We start from the raw sequence: 12,988 nt of genomic DNA, 5'->3' as shown, positions 1-12,988 counted from the left end.
ACGTCCATAGTAACGTGGTACAATATGTACCCAGGGCCGGTAAATTTACTACTACTAGTGGACATGTAGCACTTATCGTGCCATCCACTTAAGTAGTCCTTAAAACAGAAAAGCAGTTGGCCTTTGCATATTCCTCCCAGACAGTGAGGCAAAAGAGGAAAAGGTTTTGGCACAATGGTCCATCCTGCCAGGATGGCAAGGGCAGAGCAGTTCCCTGCCCCACTTACATTTCAAAGGGGCTGCCTCCAGCTCACTCGCAAAGAACTTGTCACCCTAGACCTATTGGTGACTGAGGCCTGCTTTGCTGCTTGATTCCAGGACTACCAGAGTGACTCCAAGGGCTAGGTAACCTGCCTTCTGTTCTGAGCTATAGGGACACAGAAAGCTCAGGAACCTTGAATTCCCACCTGGACTCTTCCTGAAGTAAGTCCTGCCCTCCAGGTGGTACCCCACCAGTCCTGGACCCTTGGAAGTGCTGCTACAATTTCCCAAACAGCAGAAAACAGAAACTTGGGATTTAAAAGATTTTCCATCAAAAAGTGGCCTGAGAAATGACAGGTGACGGAGACCTACCTGCTTGCTGATCCGCCCAAGGTGCGTCGCCGGTTGGTTAGACTTAGCAGTAGCTCCGGCCATATTGTTGTCAGCAGCAGCAAATCCTGTTCAGCGGCTACTCTTCAGAAGGTGTCCGGCCTTGTGAAACCCTTGTTGCCTACAGCTTCCTGCCTTTTAAAATTTTCGATTTGCAAAAACTTGACTAAGTCTGAATGTTGAAATCTTCTCTGCGACTTTTTCCTGCGGCTTTCCAACCACAACACCTCCTCCTCGGACACTGCTGGTTGCCATCCCCACTGAACTTTACCTTCTTAGAAAATGTTCTTAAAAAATTCTTCTAAGTCCGAAGGTAAGCCTAGACTGAGCCCAATCCAATTTGTGTAGCCGAACTGTGCTGCATCACGGCCGGCCATAACTTTCATCTGTGCTCTGATTTTGACATGACTAGATGTCCGCGGTTGGTACATTGATCTTTCAGGTCCTAGTTTTCTCTAAACACCTTAAAAATGCATGCCTCTGGTTCTACCAATTGGATTTAATTTACTTTGGTATCATTTTATGTATTATAATTTTCTGTATCTTTTTAATTGGTGTGGGATTTTTTCCTGTGTTGTGTCTCAACTTTGCCTAACACGTTGCAAGCCTATATGCTTTTGTGTCAAGATACAAAAGGATTAATCACAGGTTAATTTAGTGACTCTTTGTGATGCATCCTGACGGGGATTGTGGTTGTTGCTTGAGTAGGGTTACCACAACCTTTACCCAAAAACCCAGTTTCCTATAACTGTCATCTGTCTGTCTTGAGTAGTTTTATCGTACACATGATTGGTTAGTATCGAGTAATATTTTAAATATTTAACAATTCCTTCTCATCATCAATTATATAGTTAGTTGAAATCTTGCGCTACAGTTTTCTGAACATCTTCCGCTGTCTAGTTCTTGTCTAGAAAGGTTGAAAACAATATGAAGTTACGCTTTGTTGGCCTGAAAACTCTTATATATCCATCATAGCATTTTATAATGCAACCTTAATCTTGTCTAGTTTTATGATGATGTTAACACATAAACACAGTACACATTTCATCAAACATCTTACATATAAGCTCATAAGCACCATAACATTTTCATCAAGAATGTCCAACACCTTTGTATCCTGTGTCTGGCGGTGGCTGAAGACTTGCTGCATGTGGTTTGGACTCATGGGGTGATTGCCCCCCACTTCTGGGAGGGGCTGCTTTCAGTCCTTGGTGTGGTGCTGGGCTAGTAGCTTCCCAGAGAATGCAAGATAGCCTTTCATCAAACTAATGCAGACCTAGACAGCAGTAGACATAAGATGGCTTTGTTATGGATGAGTTTTCTGGTCGCCAAGAGAATGGGGGGACCCGAACACTCCCCACTCCTCACGCATTTCCTTGCGCCAAAAGTTTGGAAAAAGTAGCAGACTGTATCGGTCTGGAGGGCCCAGTTTATATAGCCAGGGGATGCCGACGCAAGCATCAAAAGATATGGTGAGATTTGGCCCAGTACAGAAGTATAATTTAAAACCTGTTGCACAACGTTTCTGAACACTGGAGGTGGAGATTCAAACCTTCTCTGCCACAATTTGAACTGTTCTCTATGTTATTCATGCTGAAGTAGGTGGATTGGGTGCAATTTCAACTTTGCATTGCTGTCATGCACAGCCCACTAGATTGGGCTCCTTGTCTCTTCTCTGATATCAAAACTCAATAAAATGTGTTCAAAACCAAAGAAAAATATGCAGCAAATACTTTCAGAGGGAATTCATCAAGTTATTAGTTTTGAAAAACAACCTACAAACAAATTAATGTATTTGGGCTCATTAAACATTTTGATTCTAGCATATCTTTGGGCCTGATTTAGAGTTTGGTGGATGGTTACTCTGTCACAAATGTGACTGAAATCCTGTCTGCCTGTCAACTCTGGACAGTTTTCTCCCCTTGCCGTCAGAAATAATTACAGCCTTCCATCTTGGGTTCTCAGGATAGACTTTATTTCTTGTCTGGAGTGCTGCATGCGAAGTCACATACAAGGTAGAGACTCAAATATCATCTGACTGCATCCAATATTTATACACTTCAACAAGCATTGAATGCAAAGCTGCTAGTCATGTGATGTCATTCTCAGCCTATATCGTTGTTGTATGTGACACCCTACACTCCCTGGGCTGGCAGTGTTCTGCTGCTTCTAGATAAGATAACCGGGTCTGTTTCTTGGAACTGTTTGTTCTTTATCTGCCTTGTAACTCCTCTTTGTAGTGAAACTCAGGGCATAACACATACTATAGGTTTGTTTTCTGCACACTCGTTTGGTTGAGTGGCACAAAATGGAGTCTGTTCACTCACAAGATCGAATTAAGTTTCTGTTTGCGTTTCCTATTTCCATACGCTGTATTATGATCCCATAATAGCCTATGGAGATCGTAATACAGCATACGAGATATCAGTCACGTTTGTGATGGAGTAACCCATCCGCCAAATTCTAAATGAGAACTTTGTCTGTTAGCCTGCTGTCTTTTCCAATGAATTTGGTGTCTTTATACCACTCAAGTTAGTAATTTGTTAGTTTCACTGACTTTTTACAGTTTTCCTGACAGTTCTTTCAAAGCCAGCCTTTGATATAGAAGCCACAATTGCTATGTGCTTTGAAATTTCTACTGTTGACAGTCAGGCATAGGATTAACTTTAGAGTCCTCTGCTTCATGATAAAATCAACAACAAACATGAATTGGAAAATCTGAGCTCCATTTCTTCTCGGTATGAACAAAACAAAGCCTATGTTCAAAACTTACTAAATGTTTGCTTCCTTATGATGCAGAGTGTGGGGGTGGGATCAGGGCTACAGAGGACACGGACGCAGATTTCAAAAACCCTTGACAGGGATTTTACGTGATTTATTTGAGTTATAGGAGAGGTGGAACAAATAATATAACGGTAGGTCTTCTTTTCTTCCTTTGTTTCTCTTCTGCGTGAGCGTTGGGTTGCTACGGGTCTTTTAATGGTTTTCTTTTCTCCCTCTTAGGTGGCGAGCTCTGGGTGTCCTCCTCTGGGTATCGCGATTTCTCTCGGAAGAACAAAAAGGACACAGCAGGTAAGTGGGCCGGTTTTCCTTGTCTCTTAATTTTAGGGTTTAGTGTGGGGGGGAGGTGTGAGGGGATACGAAGTGAACAATAAAGAAAAATCAATACAAGTGGTGTTTTAGTGGGGAAGTTAGGAGCTTGTGAGGGTAGGCTGTTCTGAGCTCTGTTAGGCTAAAGGTCGGGTGGGAAGGTGCCCTGGTAGCTCCCCAGTCCCTGTCCTCCCCCTTCTACCTCTCCCCCCTCTGCCTCCCCTTCTCCCTCCTTATGGTGGCTGCCCTGGAAGAGGGCACGTACCTTGTGCAGCCACGACCCTCCTGGGCCGTGGCAGGCTGTCTCGTTTCCTCTCGGTCGTTCCGGCCTGATAGGGTCTGGACGGGGTGCCGGTGCAGCACGGCTTGTTGCTCCGGTCACGGGCGTCTCCTCCCGGTCGGGATCTTTCCTTGTCTTCTCCTCTCTCCTCGATGGGGATCCGTGGCGTCTCTCCTGCTCCTTCTTCTTTTCGCCCCTCTCGATCGCGGCGTCTTCCTTTTGTGGCCGCTCGGCAACCCGGAAGTCCGGTGCCGATTGTCGTCTCCGCCCCCACGCGTCTCCTTGACGACGTGGACGGAAGCCGGAGGAGGCGTTCGGCGATCACCAGCGGTGTGCGAAGGTAGGCGAGGCGAGCTACGCCCACCTACACAGAGTCTAGAAAAAATGAAATTGCACCGATGAGATCTGGAATGGTCTTGTTCCTTCTTTGAGTCAGATCATACTCTGGCCTCTTGAAAAACTAATTTACGACACCAAATGCAATACGCATTCCCTCACGCTGGATGTGCAGATGCAATTAAAATTGAAATAATCTAACAGATGTGAATACTTATATCAGCCTTAAAAATAGAAGACTATAAATGTGTGTTTTATGTAATTACATTGTGCTTTTAAGTTTTGTTACAGATTGGTATAAATTGTGGAAAAAGCTTGAGTATATTTTATGTCTCAATGGTTTTTATCAAGTTCTACGTTTACTGGCACACAGATACTACCTTCAAAACAACTTCCTTGCTTAACAATCAATATCCTCCAGCCATCCCTCACCACCACCCCAAGCAGAGCATGTAGTAGAACATAGTGACCTACACATCAGAATTGGCAGTGTGAGCTACACCATAGCAAGACAAAGCTGTGTCGAGTGCCCAAGGTGACGTGTCTTTGTGGATAAATCCTGCCCGGAAATTCCGAGTTCAAGTAGGCAAGAACTGGGTCCCATAGTTTGTGGAAAAGATGTGATTTGTCCACCAAGTCATAAGTAATGCTTATATCGCTCAGCAGGAGCCACAATTTATTAATCCAATGCTTGTATGTAGGAATGTTGGGTTTTAGTGTGTTTGGCGGCTAAGAAGAGGTGGGCCATTTGTTTTCCCGCTTAGGGGTGGAGTGGGTAAAATCCCTCTGCAAGTCTGCCTATTATCGCAAAGTCAGGGGGTTTGTCTAAATCCTGCCTCTGTATCTGAGAAATTGCTTAGAAAATAGCATCTCAGAAGTCCTCCAAGTAGAGGCAGGACCAAAGGATATTTATGAGGGTGCCAGTGCCACTGCATCTGCACCAGCATGCTTCTCGAGTTGATGTTATGCTAGCATTGACTTGTAAGGTGCCAGCAGTACAGGATCTTATAGAGGATTTCTCTGCCCTGTGCATGACTGACAAAGTTGGTGTTGTGATGGAACACTTCCTGCTATCTTTTGGTGTCTTGGGAGATCTGTAGATCGTTCTCCCACTGTAATTGTTATGATGTTTTAAATATTGCTGTCTGGCCATTGCGAAAAATATAGGTAGTAAAGAGTAAGTGTTTGGAAGAGGTGAGGGATTGGAGTAACCTCTCAAAAGGGGTGAGAGTCCTAGTTGCTTGTGAGTTAATGCTGCTGCAAGAGATCCAGTAACAGACTTGGAGGAAGTGGAATCGCTCAGACTTCTGGATCCAATAATCTAGTTTGAGCTCCTCAAAGGTCTTTAAGTGGTCCTCTGCAAGGAAGGCTCAGATGCAAAAACAGCCTCTCTCTCCAGCAGGTGAAAGCTTATTACGACAAGCTGGGAGTCATCTTGGGATTAGGACTGGTGTGGGAGGGGATGGGAAGGAAGTGACACCCTGCTCGGTAGCGATTGAGTCCCAGACTGCTAGGGTAGATCTAGTAATTGTGGAAAGGTATAAAAGTCTACTTCTCAAGGCTTTAGGGCCCCAGGGGACTTCGCACAATGGTATGGAGCGAGGTTCTGAAGCACCAGGGTATGTAGGCTTCTCCTTTAAGCCATTCAAAAATGCCTGGTAGTAATGAATCAAATGTGGTACTCCCAGCAAAACCATCCTTGAGGTGTTTGTGCAAATCTGGAAGACTGTTCTGTGGTGTTCCCTCCCCAAATGTAGGTCGTGTAAGCAGCTTGAAGGCAAGCATCTCCTCCTTGGTGATTGAGAAGGGCATGGCTTGAAAGAGGTACAGGATTTGTGGCAAAATGGTATTTTAAGGGCTGTAATGTGTTCCACCTAGGGGAGCGAGTGGTTTCTCCAGGGCAACAGAGAATGTTTTAGTTTTGCGCAGGAGAGACTCAAAGTTGAGTTCGACACAAATAGGAAGGTAAGGGTGTTAAATTGATTACCAAGTATCTGATAGAGTTGGTTGTCCACCGGAGCGGTGTCGCTGAGGTGAGGCCTTGTGCCTGGGTGTTACTGCCCACTGAGGTCATACCCTCAGATTTTGTTGTGTTAATCTGAATGCTGGCCGCATTTTGGAATTCCTCTAAGAGGGGAATTGGGGCCTGCAGAGGTCACTGGGATGCCATGAGGGGGAGTAAAATGTCTGCAAAAGTATACACCTTGAAGGCTTCCTTGCAGAAAGAGACTGTGAATTAGAGGGTTGTTTCTGATGCTCTGGAGGATGGGTTCCAGACAAAGACCAAATAGGAGTGGGGACAGAGGGCAACCCTGCTGAGTGCCCCACGGAATCAGAATGGGGATGGATGCATGGCTATTGACCATAACTTTCACTTTGGGATTGTAGTAGAGTGCTGAGATCCATCCCCTTACCCTATTGCCCTGACTGAAGCATGTGAGTATCTTCTGCAAACGCATTTTCAACATCTTAGGATAAGAGGATGGCTGCCTTCCCCTTCTTCTGGGCAACAACAATAAGATGAAGGGTGAGTTTGGTTTTATTGCTAGTTGTGCAGCCGAATATAACAGCCCCTCCCCTCAATCAGTATGGATTGGGTTGGACATACGGTTGTCAAGCCGATTAGAAAGGACCTTTGCAAAAAAAAAATTAATCTATGTTCAGGAGAGATATTGGACGATAGGAAGGACAAAGCTTAGGGTTTTTGTCTGGTTTAGCTTTTAGTGTAAGAATGCTTCCTTCATACTGGCAGAGGCTCATCGGTCAATGGCTGGGGAGTTGAAGAAGCTTGTGAAAACTGGAAGGAGCTGGGTTGGGAAAGCATTTGTAGAAAAGTGAAGTAAAGCTGTCTGGTCTGTGGGCTTTGGAGACCTTGAGTTGGCCAATGGCTGTGAGGATCTCAGCTGTGATGATGGGGGCATTGAGTTCTGTAGTTACATTAGCTCAGAGCCTTGAAAGGGTGACCAGATTTAGGAATGAATCTCTTTGTACAGCAGAGGTAGGGTCCATTATATAGAGGGATTGGTAGAAGGACCGAAAGGCCTGGAGTTTTCCCTCAGTCGAGGTGTGGGAGTCATCACCCATCTTGATTTCACCTGTGTATCTGGTGGGACCGCAGTTGTGAGCCAGTAGAGTGCCAAGCTGATTGCTCTCCTCATGGAAGCATGCTCCATTGTGTGCTTCAGTGTATAATTAGCCCTATCTTGCTCAGGATCACATCGCTGGCCCCACACTGCCAGAACCCTGTGCCAAAGTTTATTGGAGGGGGAGCATTTATATTGTTGTTCGAGAGTTGCCACCTCTGCAGTCAGTTGAGCTCTAGTAAGGACGTATTCACACTTCAGCCTGGCTGCTTCCTGAATGAAGTGTCCTCTAACTGCTGCCTTGAGGGCGTCCCAGAATGTGCATTTGTCTACCCTTTAATATTGTGGGCCAGATAGTTGGTGAGTGTCTCTTGGATCACTGCCATTATAGCCAGTTTGCAGAGGAGGGAGTTGTTAAGACGCCAATGACCGTGCAGTGATTTGCCATCCCTGTCCAAGTAAAGGGTCAAAGTGATTGTGCTGAGCTTGGAGATGGATTGAGGATGTTGGTCTTCAGGCGTGTACAGAGTAGTCATTTTAAGGGTGTGGCCTATAATCAAGGCATCTAGCAACCCTAGATCGGTGAACCAGACGTGACCCTCTGCAGATAGTGCCGGTGTCCCGCCGTGGCGCTGGTGTGATTTATTTTGGGAAGCTCAACGGGCCATATTAATATTGCCTCCAAGTATGAGAGGGCCTTTTGTGAAAGCTACTACTGTCTGGAGTATCTCATAGGAACCTTTCTTGGCTTGTGTGCATACATTGAAACTAGTCATACAGGCCATTAACCATCACCCACCGGCCTGCTCCCCCTGACCAGTGGCTGCTTTTGCCGGGTGCTGAGTAGGCTAGTAAGATCATGGTGCATGCTATTTTAGTGTGTGAGGACTCAAGGTATTGTACCAGCAATTTCTAGGATCAATGTGTGTGTGTGTATCAGTGTTCGAGAGATGGGTTTCCTGGAGGAAGCAGAATTGAGCTATTAGGGAAAGTAGTTTGTTAACGATGATCAAGCGCTTGGTGTGGTTGTTGAGTATTTTGACAATGGAGGTGGCTAGTGTTATGAAAGTGGGAAGTTCAGACATGATGGGAGTGGTGCGTCAAGGAAAGGCAAGTGCTTATCTGTCGTTGCTTAGGAGTGTGGTGGTCTGCATTGGTGCGTGGTGTGTTCCCCGCTCCCTCCCCCCAAAAGAGAATGAGAGCAATACAAAGAATCAAACCATGGAAACTAACCAACTTAAAACCAGGGTGGATCCGTAAGGATCATCCAGAAGACAGGAGATACCCCCAACAGGAAGAAGTGGGGATGTCCGCCCAAAGCAGTGGCTGCATGGTAACAGGGGAGTTCAAGGGACTTGTAGATGACATGTGTAGGGACAGGCTCCTGCTAGCATGGTAGAGAGGCTCAGGTGATGGCGGTGGAGCCATAGAGGAGAGGCAATGCTTCTCATGAGGTACTGGCAACCCGGGTCAGCATTCAGGTTGATGACTGTGTGAGGTCATTGCTGATTTTGCATAAATGTTCTATGAGATGGGCTTTGCTGTGTGTGATTTCCATGGCTCTTGAATCGCAATACCATCCACACTCCAGTACTATCTTCCAACCTGAACCAGAGCTTTAGAAGGCAGTCTTAGTTCTGTGGGAGGGGGTGGGGAGAGGTCCAGTTGGTCAGCCTTTGTTAGGTTCAGGATTCATTTAGTCTTATGGAGGGAGGCTGTGAAATGTGAGTTCCCTTCACATGTGAAGACAATACGAAGCGGATGAGTCCAGCGGTATTTTGTGATTTTTGTGTCTTTGGAGATACTTGACTGGTAGAAAGGTGTGCCGCTTTGCAAGGGTTGTAGCCAAGAGATACTGAAAGATGAGAACCTGGGCACCTTTGAAGGAGATAGGGCCCCCCCTTGTCAAGCTTTGGACATTACCTCCTCCATGTCTGTGAAGTGGTGTATGCGCGCGAGAACATCTGGAAGCCCCCTTCCTGCCAAGTTGAAAGACACTACCCTGTGTGCCCTGTCCATATGGATAGGTGCTCCTGCGTCCCTTCCCAGGGTTGCGTTAAAAAGATCAGAGAGGTACTGATGGAGATCTGCATCTGACAGAGTGGCTGGGACTAGGATGTCAATGTTGTTGTGGTGTGACCTATTTTCCAGGTCCTCGCATTTCTCCTGTAGGCTGATTTGTTGGCCTTCTAGCTGGAGATTCTATTGCTGTTGGACTTTGCATTCCTCACATTGCTTGTCTAGTGTTTGTTTTGTCTGTGCCACACATTCCCAGAGGTCGATGAAATCCTGCTGGAGGGTGCAGAGGTCATGCTGGAGGTCTGTCTTTACCATCTTAATATTGACTCTGATCTCCTTAACTAGTTGGAATAGGAGACAAACATTTTGTGATGGGTTGAGTATCCTCAGTCGAGCCGGCAGCCGCTGCCATGGTGTCATTCTGGCGTGGATTCTTGAGAAAGGGTTTGCTAGAAGATTATTTTTTGTTGCGACCCCGTGTCATGACATCAATGTCTTGGACTGGGCTCTGTCTGGTCATCCTGCTGGCACAGCCCCTACCATTCCACTGCGTTGGGTGGCAGATCTGGCTAGGGTGATCTGTTCTCATCGGAAGTACTAGAATCAGATTGATGGGTCAAGAGGTACAGAGGCTGGTGGTGTTTGCTGTCCTTCAGTCCCACAGTGCTGTGGAAGGTCATTTTTGGATTCAGACAGAGAGCAAGTGGCAAGCTGTTGTACCTCCGTCCGTGAGATGTTTTTTCACCAGTATAGGGCACACAGGGGGAGTGTAGGCCTCAGCTAGTCTGCAGCAGCTTGTTGTAGTCACTCGAAGGCAGTGTTGTTAGTGGTTCCAGGATTTATGATCAGAAAGAACCAGTCAGGGTGTGTGTGGGGGCCTTCAGATACAGGTCTGGGTTCTGGTAGCAGTAGCTGCTAATGCTGATGACCCATTCTGGTATAGGGTGTCGTCCCTCCCCCCATCACTGCGTGGTGAGGTTGGGATCGACCGGTGGGTTCCCATCGCCCATGCCCCAGGCCACCCTTGCCTAATCAGGACAGTGACCGTAGCAGGGCCCCATCAAACTACTAGGGGCCACAAGCCCTGAGTGCATCACAGTGGCACTGAAGTGCTGTTGCTCAGGGCCGGCTCCCGGGATTCTGACAACCAGAAGCACTTGCGTTGTGGGCTCAGGTCCGCATGTAGGCCTGAAGCTCCAGGCCACACACTGTGGATCTGCCAGGCAGCCGCTTAGGCCCTGGGGCACTCCGTCTCCAGGCTATGTCCGAGATAGTGCTATGGGGTCTGCCGCCTACACAGGGGCACAAGTCCTGCAGTTCTTCATTGATGGCAGCCCAAGAGCTGGGCACACCACTCAATCCAGGTCCGACCCTGCTGTCCCAACCAGGGTGCATGGGGGCTCGTTAGGAGGGCCCTGTCAGGCGTCTGATGGTGTAGGGGTATCTTGGGTCCCCTGATGCTACTGAGGGAGTCCTGCTTCAATGTGCAGCCAGGCAGAGAGCACTGCGATCACACGTCTGCCATCTTAGCTGGCTTGGCCGCGCCCTTCTGAGCATATTTTAATAATTACTTATACTTACTTGAGAAGTGATACCCCATGGCTTGTTGTGACTCCCAGTGTAAATGGAGTAAATCTTACCTATGATGTAATAACATAAAATGTATTGTTTGTGCCTTAACGTCACTATGAAGTAGCATTAGTCCTGGTAAACTATTCTTATTAGCAAAGCAAATAGAATATGGTGTACCAGAGCTAGTGGTATCTTAAGATCTCACTCTGTGCCTCACTCTGTACGTCCTTTCCACATGATGTAGTTATCCTATGTAAGAGATCTTTTACATGGCAAGGTCCTCACAAGGTATATAATTATACATCTCCCACATCAATCCAGATTTTACTGATTTACAGGCTTCCCATCTTGATCGCTTTAGCTATGGAATCATCTTTGTGGCACCAGTACTCTATAACGTATTGTCTCTGAGGTTAGCTAGTGAACAGCTTTGGTTTCGTAGCTACGTTTATACTGATGTTTATTAAAACACTTGAGCACTTGTTTCACAAATTGTTATTTTATATTATTTTGGGTGCAATAACCTTACTACATGTGTCTGCTGTCGAATCACAATATTCTAACATAATATCCAGAATTATTATATCTATCGCAGTCACGTCCAACCTTTAGGAATATATTAATTCCAAATGTAATCATTAGATTATTTTCAGTTATTCTTTCTTTCGTTCCTCATTTTCATTTGGTACATAAATCATTATTTATTCTGTATTATGCAAACTGTACATATCTGTTCTCTTCATCAGGAGAATAATGAAAATACACTAAAAATAATGCATTAAAACAATTCATAAACTATTGATAGCATTTTCTCTTAGAACTTCAATAGAAAAGAATACAAGCACATTCAGTTGTGCTCAATGATAACTCTTTATTACACAACAAAAATAGAAACAGCAAACAAAAGACCATTTGACACAAATAAGGCAAGTGCGAAGGAATCATTTAGAAGTAAAAAGAGATCTACAGAAGACTTGGGCTCATAAGAGAATGCTAACTTTTATAATGGAACCACAATGGAAATATACAAAGGACTAAGAAGAACATGAATACACTAAGTCTATAGAATTGAATTAGTAATGGGAAGAGATTTATTGATGACCTGGAAGAGAACGGCAATGTATAGATAGCGTTGTCATTACATAGCACTCTTGGATATATATGCACACAGATTTGTTAGTATGCAGACTTTTTTTATGCAAGGACTCTAGTATTTGCCTGAACAATCTTGACGATTTTTTGTGTAATGAGTGAGAATGAGTTTGAAATTGTGTTTTTTTTTTTTATATAAAGTGTGCTACGTTGGACATCGGTTTGTGTAAAATGAAGAATTGATGAATTATTTGAATAAATACATTTTTCTCAGTGTATTTTCATGATTTTCCTAAATAAAGGTTAAGAGGCTTCCAGAAATGCATCGTGGTACAAAGATGTATAGATCATGAAAAATATAGTAAATAATAAATAATGATTTGTGTACAAAATGAAATTGAGTAAACAAACTAAAAATAATTTAGTATCATCAAACTAATAAATCTGGAATGAATATATAAGGTTGTGCATGACTTCCTCAGATATAATTCTGGATGTGATATTAATGCACTTTAAAGTCCTAAATGAAGCCACCTTTGTCAGTCACTTTGATCACCATGATAATTCATGGAGGACTCAACTTTTTCCCTAGGCTGATTTGGTTCTGAGGACCTTACACTACTGTGCAGGCACACATACATGAAGATCTTACTCCACCCCTTCTGCCTACTTACCTAGAAAGGCATTCTTAATGGAGTGCTTACTTTACCACAAATGCGGTTGCCAGTTTCATGTATGTATTGTGTTTGTTGAAAAACTTTCAAAATACACAAAGAACCAAGAGCCACTCGCTGACAGCCCCCAATTTGTAAAATTGTAAACACCCCCAATAAAGTTCAGCATTGTATTTTTGTATCTGTCTTCACTTGCTCTTTTAGACTCTGTTATTTGTCACTGAACTGTTTACAAGAAAGAACACTTTCAC

The 12,988-nt window shown here is 44.8% G+C and overlaps 1 protein-coding gene across 4 annotated transcripts in view; it reads left to right on the top strand.

Moving 5' to 3' along the window:
* IMMP1L (inner mitochondrial membrane peptidase subunit 1) overlaps window positions 1–12,988 on the top strand; it is a 272,369-nt gene that overhangs the window by 57,016 nt on the left and 202,365 nt on the right. For 3 of the 4 annotated variants that reach the window (XM_069223480.1, XM_069223481.1, XM_069223482.1), the window contains one exon: window positions 3,595–3,663. The exons of the other annotated variant lie outside the window; for it this stretch is intronic. The gene's annotated coding sequence lies outside the window, so the exon portion shown is untranslated. The remainder of the gene's footprint in view (window positions 1–3,594; window positions 3,664–12,988) is intronic. 4 annotated transcript variants of the gene reach the window in all.

This window comes from Pleurodeles waltl, chromosome 3_1 (assembly GCF_031143425.1).
Source record: "Pleurodeles waltl isolate 20211129_DDA chromosome 3_1, aPleWal1.hap1.20221129, whole genome shotgun sequence".
Classification (NCBI taxonomy): Eukaryota; Metazoa; Chordata; class Amphibia; order Caudata; family Salamandridae; genus Pleurodeles; species Pleurodeles waltl.
The sequence above is the reverse complement of the archived record's forward strand: the minus strand, read 5'-3'. Positions and strand labels throughout refer to the sequence as shown.